This window comes from Meles meles, chromosome 7 (genome assembly GCF_922984935.1).
Source record: "Meles meles chromosome 7, mMelMel3.1 paternal haplotype, whole genome shotgun sequence".
Lineage (NCBI taxonomy): Eukaryota > Metazoa > Chordata > Mammalia > Carnivora > Mustelidae > Meles > Meles meles.
In genome coordinates, this window is record NC_060072.1 from 51250677 (window position 1) to 51270182 (window position 19506).

At 40.7% G+C, this 19506-nt stretch overlaps 1 pseudogene; it reads left to right on the forward strand.

Annotated features, from left to right (window-relative positions):
* The first annotated feature begins 14430 nt into the window (after window positions 1-14430).
* Window positions 14431-15279, forward strand: LOC123946338 (annotated as a pseudogene).
* The last annotated feature ends 4227 nt before the right edge of the window (window positions 15280-19506 follow it).

Consider the following 19506-nt stretch of genomic DNA (forward strand, 5'->3'; position numbering starts at 1 on the left):
AGAATTTCTTTCAGGGTGCAGTCCTAGCTTTAAAATGGACACTTCTCTAAACTGTCATTATGAGGAGACAGCAGAAAAATTACATTAATGTTGATATGATAAAATATTTTATGAATACAATATAGTCCTGATTACTAATCTGACTTCCCTTGGAACCCATAAAATACATAGACATTTACTGTGGGAACATTCTAGTTTAAATTTCAATGCAGAGTAAAGAAAAAGAGAATGATTCAGAAGACGGTATTTTTCTCATGAAGCACTAACTTACACGTGATTCAAATTTATTTTGCCCATTTATGTCTCCCCAAATCATGACTTAAATTATTTAATGTTGATCTTCTGGCTTTTAATCTACTTATTATTTATTTGCTCATATATGCAATCAACAAAGAACTATAGAGTTCCTACCATGTGCAAAGCCCTGTTCTAAGTATGGGTAAAAGGAAGAGAAGGAAAGAAAAATGAATTAAGTCCCTTTGCCTAAGGAGCCTCCAGTCGATTAGGAGCGAGACCCAACACACAAATAACTCTAAAAAATAAATATGGAGCTGGGAGCTCTACAGGAGTACAGGTCAAACAAGAAATGGTTAATCCAAGAGAGAAGTGGAAAGCATGGGACATACGTGTGCCTTAAATTATCCCATTTAGAAGGATGGATGGAAGGGAGTGTAAGAAAAAGGGGCAGAGAGGGAGGCTGGGCTGGACCACGGAGGGTCCTGAAGGCCCGTCTCAACACTTCAGGGCTGACAAAAGCTGAAGGTTATTTGTAGGGACTTGAAAGCTCAAATCTGGGTTTTAGGGATTTTAATCTGTCAGAATTATACAGAATGCAAATGGTTACAGACTGGAGACACTGGAACTGAGGATTTTTGTGCTCAATACTTAATTTTCCTTAGGTATGTATTGTTTCACCAACATTTGTGCCACGAAATGACATTGTTACCGACATAAATATTGGGGTTGACAGAGAATGAAGAGATGAAGCCTGAAGCCCAAGTCAACTGTTGAAAATCTAGTGGTTGTGTCAAAACCAAGGATACTGAAACATTTGCTGAGAATGCTTCAGATGGCTCTGTGAGGAGCAGGGTTTCCCCCACGTTTGGGATGTTCACTGTGGATGGAGAGGGCAAATTAGACCCACCATTCTTTTAATCCCATCACGCCGCACCATATGTTTGTAAATAGTGTTTTTGTTGTGAGCCTAATTGAGGGAGATTTAGCACTGTCCCCGGCCTATTTCTGACTCACTATTGTCTAAGATCTTGCATTCTCTGAAAAGTTGAAACAGAAAACTAGAGTAAATTACACATATCTGCTGCCTAAAGGATTTATGTTTTCCTTTTGTTTGTTCTTAAATACCATCATTCTACTCATCTGCTGACTGTTCAGTTGCAGGATGCAGGGCATCAAGCCAGATATCCTGTCCCGGTGCTCCCCTAACCTACTTTCGAAATTAACAGGGGTGGACGGAGAAGACGAAAGAGGCAGAGGAAGTTCTTCTGTTTTACTAAAGACCTCATCCAAAAATAAAGGAAAATGTTAGTGTAAATACCACTACAAAGAAAATTTCTGATTAGCCAGAAGCTTGCAGTGTTGTAAGGGGCGCTGAATCACTTACTCTTACCCAAGGAGAAATATAGACTGCATGGATTTCAATAGCACATTGAAGCGCTTGGTAATGGCACTAAATCTCAGCCTAATGTGCTGATGGAAGGGGCCCACCTGCCCTGTCACCCAGGGCTGGGTCTGAGTTAAAGCGTGTGACGACTTGCGGCTGGCCTCCTTCACCGGTGCTTATTATCCCTGGGACTCCTCCGTCTTGCGTTTGGCAACTATGCCCGTTCATCCCGTAGTCAACTAAGAAAGTAGACAAGGTTTGATTTAACTATAGATTCAGAGCAATCTGATCTTAATATTAATGTGCTGTATTTCACGTTCTGCCTATCAAGAGAGCTCTTCCTTCCTCCTTTCTTCCCTTTCACTGTTTTCCTTCTCTTTCCTCTCTCACTTCATGCTTCCTTCCCTCTTTCCCTCCCTCTCTTTACTCCTTTCATTCTTTTCCCTTCCCTCCCTTCCTTCCTTTCCCTCTTCATTCTTCTTTTCAAGGGGCAGCAAGTCACTTCATATTATGCATATTAAGAGAAATTAAAAGAGAAATCGTATTATGATCAGGAAAAAACGCACTGCCCTAAGTTAATAGTACATGTTGTCATCGGACTTACAATGTCGCAGGACACGTGGGTTCCCCTTAAGGCCCGGTGTGTAACTGTAGGTAGTTGGTGTTGGCATTCCTGATCAAGGAAATCTGTACTTTGAAGGCATAGGAGAAATCATGGTGTTTTTCCATCACACTAAGAACTGTAAACGAACCCTAGGCTTTTGTCCTGACATGGTGTTCCCACCATTGATGCCAATAAGTGGTTTTGTGGGTACCCATTTCTGTGACTAAAGCAGCTGGTGCTGAAGCATCAGCTATTTTGCCTTCTGTGCTGTGATTGTAACATATTCTCACGGCTTTTAGGACCAAAGAACTCTACCAAGAGCCATAGAGGAAACTCACCTGTGTATTAGTTTCTTAGGGCTGCTATAACAAATTACCATAAACTCAGGGGCTTAACACAACAAAAATGTGTTACCTCACATTTCTGGAGGCCAGGAGGCTGAAATCAAGATGTCGGCAGAGTTGGCTTCTTCCAGAGGCTCTGAAAGAAAAGCTGGTCTCTGTCTCCTAGCTTCTGGTGACTGCTGCAAGCCTTGGCCATCCTTGGCTCGTAGACTCATCACTCCATGCTTTGCCACCATCTTCACGTGGCTTTCCCTTCCATGTCTCTCTGTCTCAAATCTCCTCTCCTTTCTCTATAAAGACAACAATAATTGTATTTAGCCCCCCACCATTTGAGATTCAGGAGATCTCAAAATAAGATCAAAAAATAAGATCATCCTGGATTCATGGGGAGAGGGGGGCAAATTAAGTTAACTTATATTTCCAGTGACTCCAAAGTCAGATTTATAGGTATCAGCAGTTAAGACTTGGATATATCTTCTTAGAAGATAGAGTTCAACCCAGTGAAACAACAACAACAAAAAATATCAAAGGTTAAAATCTGTAAAGCCACTACAAAACCAAATCAACATTAAGCCAGTGGGAATGGAACTTTGAGCTCCAGGATTGATCTGAGACTTGTCATTAAACCACAGGAAAAACACACTCCTTTTATCCACAGACTTTTTGTCTAGAATGGTTTCTGTTGAGTTTTGTAAAGGGTGCTCTCCTTAAACACTGAGGTCTTGTTTATAATCATTCAGAAAGCCAACAGAGGAAAACACTGCTGCTGAGTTTCTTCCAATGTTTTACTTAAAAAATTAAAAATGACTGCAAGGAGAAAAACCATGTGGATGGCTTCACTAAAGATTACCTTGGGGTTAAGTACCATGCTCTATTAGCTCAGGCTTGCTTTCTCAGGAGACACAATTCAGAGAAAAGGCAAAAGTAGTACTGATTAAATCAATTTAGTGCTCTTAATACATAAAAGTCCAGTGGTCAGTTTGAAAAAAAAAAAAGAAAGTTGTCAGCTTCACTCTTTTGATCTACAACGAAAATCAAATGATAGCTTTCATTTAATCATCAGAAAGCCTTTGATAGGCCATAAATTTCTCTTGCTTCTAATATTAAGATCATGTTTTACCCCTGCCTCAGAGTGGGAAAAAGTATAAGCCAGTGGCTCTAATAGATTAGCCTTTTTCTGTAAGCAGACTGGCCGGCACACTTTTATAATTGCTGACAACTCTGTCTTTAGGGACACCTCTGTTTTGTTAACACTTCTGCACATTCGATCAAGGGAAAACCCACATCTACTTCCCGATACATTTTTTGTTATCTCAGATATTGACTCTGTATGTAGAGAAGTCCTTTGAAAAGCAAATATGCCAGGAAGATGGCTCTGTGAGCACATCTTGTCCTCAGTCTGAAGGAGTGGAGACAGTGGGTAAACATCTCAAGACCCTACGGCAAATAGCAACATAGGACCTCACCTTGAAATTGAATTCTTAGCATACGTATTCAAATGGGACTACAATAATGCAGGCAACTATAGTGGTTTTCACACCATTTGCCATTTGGGATGACCCAAGTCTCTGAGTCCATTCAACAGTGTGGGTTAACAGGAGCTGACTTCACCTTTTCACTTATCTCCAGAAATAACTCCACCTGCAACTGTCAGCCAGAAAATGGTTGAAACTTATGCTATAATGTTAACTCCTACGAAAAGGTGGCTTTTGAGATGGAGCAGTGCTCAAATTTTTGGACTCGAAAAACTGGCAGCAATTTGACAAGAACATGTAGTAGTTTGGCACTATGTTGACATGACTTCGATAAGAAAAACTTGTCAACTCTAACTCCTGGCTCTGTAGATATTTGGAGTTTCATATATCTGCACTCTCGGAAACACAGAATGGGACCCTCTACACACCCATGCAACTCTTGAATATATTTGTGGATCTAGCCACTAACACCTGTAAAAATACATAGGAAATATAAACCTTAATTGAAATATGTTCATCATGCTTAATTGAAACATGCTCCCAGGAAAGCAGAGGAGGTTTCGCCTATGTAAAAAATGGCAGAATAGACCCCGAAGGTAACACGATATTCTTCTATTGGTGGAATTTTTTATTTAATGAAACTGTAAGCCAAATATCTCATGTGCCTGGCTCATTAACAATACTTATTTTTTTATCAGAATTAATATTCTTCCCTATTTTCTTTGGAAATAGCAATATTGATGTTTATATGAAAGGCAAACAAATGACACAATCTTTTACATTTTCTAGTTTTTCACTGTGATATATTCATCCTCTAAAATTTCATGTTAGCACAACTAAAAACAAAGTGCTTCCACAGTTCATTTCAAGATAATATATTGCTCCATAAGAGCAAATGCAATGCAACTTGGGCTTCAGAACTGGAAGCTAAAGCAGTCTTTGTACACGAGCTCATTAGATCTTGAACAAGGCTCTTTTCGTAGGTCTCAGACCACTGATAAGTTATTAAAAGACACAATTTCCGTGCGAGTGGCAAAACTTTTCAAACACACAGATGCAGATAAAGATACAGACACAGATCTATTTCAATGCACTAACTTGTAATGTTTTGAAGGGAATATCCTCGGCAGCCAAGAGAAAATTACAAACATGCAATTCTAACTAAAAAAAAGAGAGAGAGAGAGAGAGACAAAGTGTACAAGAAAAAGAAAAGCTGACTCTTTAGAATTTAGTGGTTCAGTGAATGATAGACCTCACTCAGCAAAATCATGTATCTCTAACCTCCACCTGTTTACTTTGTCACTAAAGCATATTAATACATGTTTTTATATGTAATTATCCATATAATGTCTCAAAAATATTAGAAATTTTTAAGAAGGTAAGCTCAGTTTGAAAACTCTAAGTCGGTCAACTTCTTTGAAACTCTTGGTAGAAAAAGCTGAGCATAAGCATGAAATTATGAGTTACTGAACTGAACTATGGACTGAACAGTGAACTGGACTCTATACTATGTCCTTAAATTCCACTGATTTCTTGGTGTATGCCAAGTATACACATATAAGCTTATGAATCATCATAAAAATCCTTAGAAGTAGGTATCTTGCTGATTTTAAACAAGCAACCTGAAACTCAAGAGAAATTGGATTTCCCAATGTCACATTTTGAGTAATTAGTAGAATCTGCACTCTTAACCACAGCCTCCTAAAGATGATTCAAATTACTCGTGTATTTCCTAAAAGAATCACTTGCATATTATATACTCTATTTTCTATATTAAATTAAGCAAAAATAATTTTCTCTTGTTTAAATAGAAAAATGTAGTGAAAAATGGGAATTTTAAGTTATTGAAATATTTGAGCAATGTACACGAACACCAAGTACTAAATTGCAAGGATGACATTATACATATTTTCAGAGGAATAAGATCTTTCTGGAAGATCATAGATATTTAAGCATAAAAATACCATAGAGTGGCAACCAGGACAATTCTTGATTCAATGTGGAACGTTCTCTGCACAATCTGAATTTACTCATTAGTTGCTAAATATCCACTTTGCTTTGGAATGAGTAGATCTTTAAGCTAGATCTTAACTTTCAAGATATTTAACCTCCAAGCCCCTGAGAAGACCCTGTGAAAGTAATGCATAAAAGGAAGTAGTCCACAATCATCAATTTTTATGTTCTTCCTTCATCTAGTTCAAATAGCTCAGTCTTTGCCAAGTCTCTCCTACTCATTTTCTTTTATTTTTTTGCAATTGCTATAACTCTACTATTTTATTTTATTCATCAATCACACATATGGCTTTAAAAGTTTAGCTTTACCTAAAATATCTACTTTCCCCTCAGTCAGAAAGAGAAATCCTGAGTCGTAGCTGGATGCATGACTTTCCAGAATAAAGGAATTTCTTACATTTCTCAGCTTCCCTTGCAGCCAGGTAAGAGTTGGTGAGTTCTAGACAATGGAATGCAAATTGAAGTAAGGAGTCCATGATACCTTCTTTGTGTTTTCTCATAGTGTCTGAAGCTGGGGGACAGCCATCTCTGAACATGAAATGATCTTGGAAAAAGGCTTCCCAACAAGACAATCACCTAAAAAGAGGTGGTCCCTGCCACTGGGGACTATTCCAACCAAAATAAATTGCCTTCAGACTTCGGAACATAAGAGAAATATTTCTAGTGTGCTAATTTATGTTTTTAAAAATAATTTGCAGCCAACCAATTTATCTAAAACAGCATATAATTTACTATCACCTTTAATCTTTGTTGCTTCTAAAATACCACAACAAAGAGTAGCACAGGTTAGTGTTCGAGTTCTGGTAGCAGGTGTAAACAAACAGGTTGGGTGATCAGAACACTGCTACGTTTCAATTGCCTATGAATTTGCTGTCTGGCTTAACTTTCTTATGTACATGGTACAAAGTGATTTTTCTTTGTTCTGTTTAATATCTGACAAGGTCCAGTTCAACAGATTTTGTGGGTGAAAGGCTCTTTGAAATAGTTAAGTACCTGTGTCTCCTTACCCTACAAAGTTGTCTGAAATGGCACTTATGTCAACCACTGGAAATTAATTTGCATACAAGTCTACTGTTCTGTATTCTCAGGTGAGGGAGGTGGGGTAGAGATGTTTACTTGGTCAATCTTAAAGCTGCCAGGAGATCTTGGCGTCTTGAGGTTCTAAGCAGTTGCTGAGCTTACCTCAAGGAAGACCTCTCTCAGTAGAGGCAAGTCACTAACGGCACAGAGACAAATACTAAAGGGACAGTTTAGCCAGCTTTGCTACAGCCTTGAATGGAATTTGAATAGGGGAGCCTGTGATGCTTTATCTTGAAGCCATGACTGGTTATCTAGATAAACCGCTGCGAGTCAGACTCTACTCAAATGTTTAGTCAAATTCCATCCAACTGTATCTCTAGAAAGCCAGTCCTGTTTTTAGTCCAGATCAGACTACAGTAAACAATTTATTGAACTTTGTAAAATTCCAGATGAATTTTGTATCTAATTTCTCATATGATATAGCAAAAAAGAGTAATTGAGTGCTACCTAATTTTATATAGAATTTTAAGTACTTAAAAGTTTGAGTTTTGAGGTATTTATACTTAAAAGCCTTTGAAAAAAGTGGTTGAATAACTATTTCCTTCTTGGATGGAGAAACAAATTTTCCTTTAACTTAAAAAAAAAAAATCACATTTGGGAGGCAGCCACCAGGGACAGTTTCACTTGGAAAGAGACTTTTTGAGAAAGTTCCAAGTGACTGAGAAAAGAGAATTATAATGGAATTTGCTCCACAACTTTTATTCTGACAGAGGGGCTATTCATCCTATGGAATTCTTGTAAAATCACTGACCTGAACAATATGCTTCTGAGAATGTTTTCCTGCTTAGCTTATAAAGATATTATTATGTATCTATGATATAATCACTAGAAAATGCTCCCTCTGGGGCATTTGTTGTTTCTCTAATTATCATAGTTGATTGTGGAACTGATATCCCTGATGTGTGTAAAGGTATAATGGGAAAGTAGATATAATCTTTTATGCAAACTGTACTTTCTGTCTTCATACTAGTGTTATATATAACAATTTTGTCAATTAAAGGACATCCTATAAACAGATTATTTTAATTTAAAGGGCCAAAAATGATAATAGCAAGGGTACAGTGGTTCCTATAGTTATTTGCAATTTTGATGCCAAGACAAATCTATTTTCAACTATAAGCTCCAATATAAGTGAATTCTCTGGGACTCAGTCTCCTTTCTTGGCAGCAGAGCTGAAATACCACTCGTTTCAAAGGACTGTTTTGGGGATAAAGACAGATGACATGTGGAAAGGGTTGAACACGGACTCATTGCTATCTATTATTACAGTTATCTTAGAATCTGTAATTCTAAAGTCCAAAGCCATGAATGATAGAAATACGGATTTGTTTGGCATTGATTTTTCATTGTGAAACTGAGGAAAAGTAACTCAAGAAAGTTAACCGACTATGAAGAAATTGTACTCTTTGACTGTCAGATCTTTTCACTTATTCAAAGTATTTGGGAAGATGAGAGATTAGGTTAATGTAAAACAGCCATGAAACAAAAAATTCTTCACAGTTGGCTTTGGAATGTGTTTGTTTCTTACATTTGAAAATTGGTGTGTCTAGTGGTCTAGATATTCACTTCAGAGAAAATGATGAAGACATCCTGAGGAGATGAGGTTTGGGCAGAGAGAAAGATGCCTAACCCCCCTCCTGCCCCCTCCATCCAGTTTTTCCATCCAGCTCTTCTCTTAACACAATGCTAGAAAATGTCTGCTTTCTCTTAACTGACAAAAAAATCTTTGCTCTCTCAAAACATCCTTAAAGTAGGGAGGTGGCTAAATATTTGATCTTCAAAGGGCTTGTCTTCATGCGAACTAAGTAGAGGAAATTGAAATGTCTAAAAAGCTATAATTAAGCAGATTCCATACTAACTGCATTGAACTTGAAAGCAAGTTTATTATGGATAACCTAAACCTCTGATAAACCACCCAAGGACAATACTAATCAACCTCAGTGTGCTTTGAATACTATGAGGCATAGATCTGAATATGCCTTTAAAACAAAGCCTGCATCAATGATTTTATCATTTACTTAGAGGTATTAATTTATTAAGTGGGCATCTAAAAACTGATATAGTAATAATATTAAACTGGAAATTTTTTGAGAAAAAAATCACTTCTAAGAATTTCTTGAATTATTTGATTTTGGATGCAATATTTGATACATGATTTGAATCTAGGTAAATAAGGCCCATTAAAGTGTCCTTCAATGATGAAACTGTGAAGTATTTTTAAAGCCACACATGAATCTATGGCTAGTGAAAGTGAAGTAAGCTCTTCTTAACAATGGCATTTAGCAAAGCAAGGATGTTAAATCTAGTCTTCAGAAAATCCAGAGATGATAATATGATTGTGGGATGGTTTGGTTTGTTTCTAAGAATTAATTGCAGATCATATGTGTAATTAAAGGAAAAACAAATGAGCAAAGGGGAAAAAAAGAGTGAGAGGCAAACAAAGAAACAGACTCTTAACTAACTACAGAGAATAAACTGATGGATGCCAGGGGGGAGGGTGGATGGGGGATGAACTCTGAATAATGTATGCAAGTGTTAAATCACTGTCTTGTACACCTAAGGCTAACGTAAAACTGTACGTTAACTATACTGGAACTAAAATGAAAAACAACAACAACAAAAAAGGGATCAATTATAGAACGATTTAAAAGGAAAAAATGTTTCTAAAATATTTAAAAGAGAGTTTTAGAGAAACTTGATAATGTTTTTTTTGGTTGTTTGTTTGTTTTGTTTTTTTTTTTTTCTTAACATTCTAGCAAGAGTTTGGGTTGCCACATTAGATGAGTATTATGTGGATGACTGTCCTGGGTCAGACATTGGATTATATAAAGTTAAACATGTTTCATTCTGCATTAGTTACCTGTTGCTATATAATACATTTTTCCAAAATTCAGCAGCCTTGCTGGGTGGTTCTGGTTCAAAGTCTCTCATAGGCTGCAGTCAAGGTGCCATGTAGGACTACAAACATCTGAAAGCCAGACCGGGGCTGGAGGATCCACTCCCACGAAGGCTGTTGGAGGGAGGCCTTAGTTCTTTGCCACTTGGCCTTCTTTGACACATGGCAACTAGTTATGGGTGGAGTCTGCATTTCCTTTTATGATCGAGTCTTCAGACTAGGAAAGCACACACTGGTACACCTGCCATCATCTAGTCATTAGAATCAGCCACTAAGTTTGGCCTGTATGCAACTGGAGGAGGGTAAACTCTGATACTTGAAGGGAGAACTATCAAAGGATTTGTGACTCCATTAAAACATATAGCCATATCACTGTAGAACTTCTCAGAGCCTTAAGTACTCTAAAGTGAATCCAATAGTGTCTGTACTGTTTCTCCAGCTTAGTTGACCACTAAACCCATTTTTGTGGATTATTTTGCAGAACTGGTGTTCCACAGAGACACTTTAGAAAACACTGGAGGCTTAACACTGCCATCACACACACACAAATACTTCTATAAGAAATATATAGTTGTCAGCTTTTAGTGCAGGCAATTCATTATTATCCTTGTGTTAGGTAACAGATTTCTAGGCCTTAGATAGACAACTTTAGTCAATGAGTACTTATTTCTGTCTTCTGTGCCAGGCACTGTGCTAACGAACACTTGGCTATTTAATGGTCCTTGTCCCTTATGAACCAATAAATGAGATACAATATAGAATACAGTGAAATAATAGCCAAGACATAGAGCATAAACTGTGCTTGCACACTTCTAAGTGCTTGGTACACATTAATTCATTTCATCTCCACAATACAATAACCCTGTGAGGTGGATCCCTCTTTTACAGATGAGGAAACTGAGACGGGGACAGGCTGCATCACATACTCAAGGTTATATAGCTACAAAACGCGAGAGTGGAGATTTACATTGAGGGCAGTCTGTCTCCCAAGATTAGCTCTTAGCATTATGAATACAGCGCCGTAAGTATTATGCTACCAGATACTTACAGGAAAGAAGATTGCAGACAGTCCTGACCCAGAGAACTAGAGGAAAATGTCACAGCAGTGGTGACATCACAGTCAGGCCTCAAAGGGTCAGCCAGATGGAAAAGGGAGAAAGGCAATACAGGGCCTCAGGACCCAGTGTCCCCCAAGACACTGTCCTATTCCTGAATTGTGGGTTTAGAGAACGCTATTGTGAGTCGACAACACCACGCGTGATACAGGGTTCTGGGGGACGAAGCTGAAAAGCTAATGGCAATTACCTGGGAAGTAAAATTCAGAACTAGAGTGTTATCTAGCTCACATGTGAAAATGTTTAATATTAACATTCACCTTTGCAAAGAGAGATTCTCAGAGCGAAGAATATCTGCTTCACATAGCCTGGAATATGGGGTGTGGTAGACACTGCAATGCGCCACCCAGAACCCCTTCCAGGGATGAAAGACTTCCTCTCCAGCTGCCGGGAGTGTTGCCAGCAGAGAGCCCTGAGCGGTCAGCCCCTCTCTGGGGATTGCATCCGCTGAAGAGAGCTGCCTCACCGAGGGCCATGACCCTTTCCTGGAATGCCGGCGTCCAGTGACTGGTCAGTGTTGGGATATAAAGCCCAATTCTGGAGAGCACGAAGGGCCACCCCGGCTTTTGAGGTCCCCACACCATCTGTTGCAGGCCCCGTGGAGGCTGCATCCCAGGTTGACTTCTCCCTCGGCCCAATCCTGCCATCATCTCTCCTCTTCTGCAGGAAGTGATCCCAAGAGACTCCATAATTAAACTCTTGAACTTCAACTCCATCTCAGGGTCTGCCTCCTGGAGAACCCAACCAGGGCCAGTCAGTACCAGGAATGGTTGAGAAAGTAGATGCTGCAATGGAGTTGGGCAGTTCTTGGCTGACCATCTGAATTCTTTCGCTGCAGTAGACAGTGCCCTCTGGTACAAGAACATAGTACCAGATAGTACCTGGTAACCTCTGGTACAAGGGCATAGTGCAATTGTGTTCACCACCTTTGCCAGTGGTGAACTGGGATGGTAAAACAGTGTCCAGTGGAATGGAAATCACCGATGGGTGTGGTGTAATAGGACTTTAAGAAATGGGAAAGAGTAACGATGAGGATGATGGGATCGGTTGGCTATACCCACGCTCAACTGACACTCTGGAAAAAACAATTATGACAAAGAACTAAGAGTGACTGACATTTAAAACCTAAGAGTGAAAGCCAGAGACAGGCTCCTTGGTAGCATAAAGAGCCTTTCGTCTCCCAGAGGGAAGGCAGAGAAAGCTGAAGGACAAACCAGGAGTTAATCATAACAGTAGCAGAGCTCAAAAGGTTAAGCTCCCAAACAAGACAGATCTGTTATGCCAATTTCAGGGCTCTGGAAGGAGAGGTTTGGGGTGGCAGGGGGAGACTGACCCTGGCACATGGACAGGACATCTGGATTGATGTACAGGAGAACATGAATTCCCAGATTCCCCTGAACCCATTGAGCCTGCACCTGGGGCCCTCTCCTCCTATTAAGGGCTAGCATTTTCCCTTGCTTGCTATGACGTCAATAGCTTAGATTCAGTCACAGTATAACCCAGCCAAAGACATACTGGGCCTGATAAGGGGAGAAGGGGTCTGCACCCTCAAAGAGCTGTTGAATAGGCAGGAGCTTATGAAGATGCACTGGTCTGGATTAGGTGAATGCTTGACGAAGGCTAGTGGAATGCAAGGCGGTATAACAGTTACTCTACCCAGAAATAGGATTTAACGACCCAGGCAAGAACCCTGGCAGATAGCACAAACACGCGACTGAGATGCCTCTTAAGAATTGAGCACACTCAGTGAGGTAATCGTGCCAGAGTTGCCATGGTAGACAGTGAGAGGTTTGAAAAGCTGAGAGAAATGGGCACACAGCAGCGGATAACCTACATAGGGCCAGAAAGCCACCAGAGGTCCTTCTGCTGAAACATGGGAGGAGCACCATTTGCCAGGCAACAAGGATATGGTGGTAAGGGGGGGCACCAGTATCTTTTTTTTTTTTTTAAAGATTTTATTTATTTACTTGACAGAAAGAGATCACAAGTAGGCAGAGAGGCAGGCAGAGAGACAGAGGGAAGCAGGCCCCCTGCTGAGCAGAGAGCCCGATGCGGGACTCGATCCCAGGACCCTGAGATCATGACCTGAGCCGAAGGCAGCGGCTTAACCCACTGAGCCACCCAGGCGCCCCGGCACCAGTATCTTTAAGGTCAGTAGTAACTGTCCTCTGTAAGCCATGGCTGGTGGTAGGAGAGGTCATCCCCAGTAACAATGGGAGTGGTAAGATCCCCTGCCCAAGAGAGACATAATTATGGTAAAGAGAGGCAAAGTCATAAAGGCAGACAGAGGGGGTCTATGCTCAGAGTAATATGGACATTGTTAATAGAACAGCGTCCCTAAGGGCAAAATAGATGGGCACTGAAGGAGGGTATTACTTAATCCATTAAACCAAAAGAGATTAAGGATGGATAACCAGGAGGCTGACGTCACTCATCCCAATATTTCTGAACCTGAGCCAATTTTGGACCTGTAACCTAAGAAGAGGCTAGGTTCCCAGGAAGAAGGACCCTGAAATACCACAGCAAGTGAACATAGTAATGATTCCACCGTCCTTCCCTAAAGAAACTTACGGCCATTTATTAGGGGAAAGGGACAATGCCACCCAGACACTCAAAGCATTTCCTTGGCTCCCTAAACTCATGGGATCACATGGGAGCTAAATAATAAACGGAATTCCGGCCTGGGTCTGGCTCCCAGTGAGTCCACTGGGATTGTGGACAAACCCGGTGGTCATTTCCCTGGCTCCCAAATGTGTGACTGAAATAGATATACTTTGTAGCTGATTGACCCCTCCATTGGTCCTGAGCCTGAGGAGGTCAGAGTTATCCAAGAGGCCAGGAATAGCCAAGTAGAAATCTCTGAAATTGTCCCTTCCCCTCAGCCAAAATAGTAAGTCAAAAACAATATTGCATCCCAGAGAAATGACAGGGAGGGAAAGAATGTTTGGGCTGTCTGTACATTTCCTATTGAGATCAATATGCTTCCTAGCTAGGTCACTTTTGGAACGGAACATCAAGTTTATGTCATCATGAAGGCCTCCAAACTGAAAAAATAATTTCTAATGATGATTTCATTATAGCCATTATAATCCAATTCTATTACGATGAAACTATTTGAAAAATCCACAAAACCTCTTAAAAAGGGGTTTTGCCTCTATGCTATCTCAGGTACTCTTAAAAACACATTCAACTAAAGAGTGCTTATACTGTTTGCTAATGGGAAAAAAAAAAAAACAAAACCCTTTTTTAAAAAACTGGTTTTGTCTGGGAGGAATGGCGGGCAAGATGGCGGCGCCCATGGGACTGTGCTGCTGGTCTAGGTGGTGGGGAGCTATCGTCACTGGACCTGGACAGCCTAGCCATCCTGACCCATGCCAGGTTTACTGGTGGCCCACTCAAGGTGCACAAGATCCCCGACCCCTGATGGAGCCCTTCAGGAACTCTGCCTGTCCTTGGGACCAACCATGAAGAGATCATTCGGTACCACACAAGATCATCACCCACCTTCGAAAAGAGAAGTACAATGCTGCTGATGATCTGTCAGCCCGACATGGGGCAGACAACCTGGCCTTCACGTCTCTGCTAGGGGAGAAGCCGCTCGTGGGGCTGCTACATACTTCTCGCATAGACACCAAGAACCAGGAGGATGTGACCCGGAAGTGGTATGCTGAAGCTCCACCGTCTCCACTCAACTTCTTCTTTCCTGGCGCCAGCAGTGCCAGTTCGCTGAGGAGCTGCTATTTTGGGAGCATTGGCTTGAGAACAAGGACGGACTGGAGAAGCAGCTGTACCTAGAGGCTCGGGAATGCCAGACCCCGCTGTCTCGGCACCTAGGCTCTCAGAAATTATTTTTTGGAGCTGTCCCAACTCTCCAGGACACCTTTGTCTTTGGCTCTGCTGCTCCAGGCAAAGCTGCCCCGTGGGAAGCTGCAGGCCCACCTTCGAGGGTTGCACAACCTCTGGGCTTACTGCACACACATCCTCTGCCTCCACTTCCCCCGAGATGGAGCTGAAGTGCCACTTCCAGGCCAGCCCTCAGTGGGCCGATACACTGAGGAGCAACCACACAGGCATGGGAACCAGATCCTATCCGTGCTGGTGGGACTGACAGCCATGCTAGCCTTGGGGTAGCCATGGGCCAGCCTTGCTCAGTCGTGTTGTCTCTATCCAACGGGTAACCCTGCCTGAGCCCCAGGCACATAGTCTTTGGGCACGGCTGAGGATGGCAAAGAGGAATGATTTGTCCTCACACTCTCAGGACTGATTTTTCCAGCATCATGCATTCCAGAGGCTCCAGTGTTTCCCCGTTGCTGGTATGGCTGGAAAAGGAATGCCACTCCCATAGTAAACCTGTCCACAAATGAAACACAATCTTCGTGAAGCGTGTGTATGTGTATGTGTGTAGAGATGGTATAGTAGCTCTATTAATTTCTTGGCCCTTAATGACTTCAGTTCCTAAAATAGGAAATCTAAGACTGACTTTCCAGAAAATAATAAAATGCATGCATTAGCCTTCTGTCCTTCCCTTTCTCTTTCTTATCTCATCAACCTTTTGTTTTCTCAACCGAACTTGCCTCCAGTAACTTTGTGTGATGTTTTAAGGACTATGGCAGAGAATCCAGAAAAACGAGACCAGATTATAGTGTTCAGCAATTGCTATGTTATCCTTTTCAGAGAGACTTTACTTTTTGTTGTTGTTTAGAAAGAGAGTTTTAAATGGGTAAAATTTAGGGAGAGCATGAGCTAATGGGAAGATTTTTTTTTTTTTTTTTTTTTTTTTTTTTTTTATGGGAAGATTTTTTGACATTTCAGTGGAGCAAGCTTCATGGGTCTTTTCTAAAAGGGGGACCTTCGTTCCTTGGAGTTTTGCTTCAGACAAGATGGCAATAGAGCATTGAAAGATTCCCAGGAATTACAAATTGTATCTTTTTCATATCCCTGCATACTTCCCACAACTAATGCATTGTTTGGCAGTAGGTGATGAAAAACACAGGGGTCTGGCAGTTGGTAAATAGTTCTGATCTCCCATGTATTCCCACAAATGTTCATGAGTTCTCCATATTCACCTGATCAGGGTAGACAAGGTCCTGCCCCATGTGACCTAGTCTCCATTCTGGGTGCCTTCCCAAATGGTTAAAGATGTAATAGGAACAGAGAACAGTTATTTAGGATTATTTACATATCAACTATTCTTGCTCTTAAAACACGAAAACAGAATGCCATGAAATTGACCCTTTTTGTTGTTGATGTGGTGTTATATATGTTTGAATGAAAACGGTTAATGCATGTGAATCACTTAGTTCTCAGCACTAGTAAAGACCTCTAAAAGAATCTGAACAAGACTGAATTATTACTATCATCATTACTATCATCTAAAAGATATTTTGATCACATACTACAGATCATAAAGCACCCACGTTTTGTGTGGTCAACACAGTGTTTTCAACTTTTTTTTTTCAATGTTTGCCATTTTTAGAATTAGGTGGTAATGGGGTACCAGGTGGATCAGTCGGTTAAGTGTCTGACTCTTGATTTCCACCCAGGTCATGATCTCAGGGTTGTGAGATTGAGATCGGGCTTTGTATGGGGCTTTGCACTGGGCATGGAGTCTGCTTAACATTCTCTCCCTCTCCCTCTCTCCCCGTTTTCCCTCTTTCAAAAAAATAATAATAATAATAAAAATTAATTGGTAGCATTTAAAATATCAGAACATTACAAAGGTTGGATGTTTGGCTGCTGAATCCACTTTCTCATGTGACACGGTCATCAGCACCAACTTGGGCTACTCTCCCATTTACCACACTCCTCTCTATCCTTTATTTGCCCCCCCCCCCCACTGAAGCAGGCCATTAGTAGCTATTTACAGCAGCGTTTGTGCTATAGTCTATTTTTGCAACTGCCTGATTTTCTTTTTCTTCTTTTTCTTTCTCGATGTTTCTAGTCCCTGTGGGCATTTCAGTTTGAATATCTATCAAAGAGGGCAATATTTGCAAATTGAAAGGGACATCACAGTGTTGTTATATCACTTTTTCACCTTCCCCTTCTTGTTTCTGTTACTGGACGATTGTTACTACCAACCCGTGTCCTTCTTTAGACAACATGGTCTGAGTGAGGGCTTTACCTTGGCAACACAACTCTCCTGGGAAGAGAGTGCGTGGCCTCTGTGTCCAGTAACCTGACAGAATTTCCTGGGCTTAGTCATTCTTGCAAATATAATTTCTGCTAGTGAGTGGAACAGACACGAGGCTGTTTCACAGAACCTGGGAGCTTTTACACTTGTTCTCAACCCATCCCCCAAAATAACCCCTCCACACTATAATTACATTTACATTCATGAAATTGAGTAAGTAAAAGTTGAAATTCCTTTTATCAAGAATTCTATGGCTGTGTATTCTGTACAGTTTGGAACAAAAAAAATGACTAGGCAATCCAGCAGGAATCGGTTGTCTAGTGTTCTGTAACTGAAAATAATTAGGTATTTTAATGTTCTCTTTTTAACTCCTTACTGTGTTAGCGTTTAGAGAGACTATGGTAAAAATCATATCCACTGTAACTTTTATAAATCAGTTTGCTTTTTCCTCTTTTTGGGAGTAAGATTTACCAATTAGTGAGAATGATAAGTTTAGCCCTCAACTCTTTGTGGAGTACATTAATATTTAATTCCCAAAGTTACCCTAAGATTTTTTTATTATTGTTTGTCCTCAGAAAGTCCCCATGCCAACAAATGTGACTTCATTCTTCTAACTAGCAACTGGTTCAAACACCGGAGATGTGTATGTATTCAGAAAATCTTCCAAAAATACCTTCGTAATTAGTGGACTGACTGATGACACATCAATGGGTTATCAGGAGAAACTGAACTTCTAGCTTTGTTTTCCACTGCTCTTCAGATTTGATTTCTGGAACCCTTCCCTCTTCATCCCTTCCCAAGAAGAAATACTGTCTAGCTTTTCCACTGGTCTTGGATAATAAGTGAATAGTCCTATATTTTGGCATTTAAAATGACCCAGTCACTAATCCTATGACTATTAGCCCATGGCACTATAAAAATCATTTTAATCCAATTTAAGGCTTTCCGTGTAGACTTTAGTTGAGCATGGGCACTGCTGTTTTTACCCCCTTTTCCTTACTTGCCTTCTTCCCTCTAGCTGCTGGTTCTGACCCCTGTAAGTTGGATCAAGGGATAGAGAAGATGACAGGAAGAGCTTTGACCAAACATTGATGGCCTAGGAAGGCAGAGGCTACAAGCAGATTCTTTTTCTCAGTCAAGGCTGTTGCTGGCTCCTCAGTTATCCTTCACCAGGGACCTCTGACTGCTACCACCATGGTCCACATCTGAGCTCCAAAAACACAACCTTTCCCTACCACACACTGAAAGTGAAGTTTGTCCTATCCCAGTCCTCCTTACTCTGTGATGAGACACAGTGTTGTGGCCACAGCTGCAGCCTTCATACTTCCTTCTTTGTGGGGGTCAAATCCCAGTCCTTATGTTTCCAAACTCTGGCCGGAGGGTAGGGGGTGGGGGGGGAGGGGAAGGTTGTGCCTGTGAGTCCCCTGAGACATCCCCTTGAAGCCTTTTTGTTGTGTGTGCTGAAGTACAATCCAACAATCTTTTTTCAAAGAAATTCTCTCCCCATCTTTTCCAGCCCAACTAGAAGGAGGTCATGCTGGCTCACTTGGGTTCATCCCCCGACCCTTGGCAAGTCCCACATGGGTGGCCTAGTAACTTATATTTTAATATAACGTACTTGGAACTGATCAGCTTATTCTTGGACTTTGGTACTTCCATCAAAACTGAAGCAGAATGACCCCAGTGTTATCATTTAGTTATATAGTCAATCCTCTTGACTTAGTCTCTGTGATGTGTTAGAGCTGCTTGTGAACCATGGCCATGATTAAAATTCAAATGCTATAAACCAACAATTAAATAAATTCGACATTTTTAAAAGGTAACAAAGACTCAATAGCTGCCATTTTCTAATTATTTCCTACCATCTTGTTATCTCTGCATTTGAGATTATTTGCTTATTGTAAATATGGTAAAAATAACACGGGGCAGGGTGTGACACTGCACATTTGGGGATGTCACTACGTAGCCAGAAATTAGCTATGGTGGGAGTATTTACACCAAGGAAATTGGCAAAGGTAACAAAATCAGGTGCCTTCCCCTTCCTCCATGGGTTCCTTAAACATTTACAATACACCACTGTTGAGGATACACTCTTCAAAGAGGTTAAAAACTAGCAAGATAGCAGGTGCAATCCAAACTAAGGCAGCTCATTTCAATATAAAAGGGCTACTTTGTAAGTGCTAACATTTCCCCAGGATCAATAGATTCAGCATGTTCAAACAAAGCCT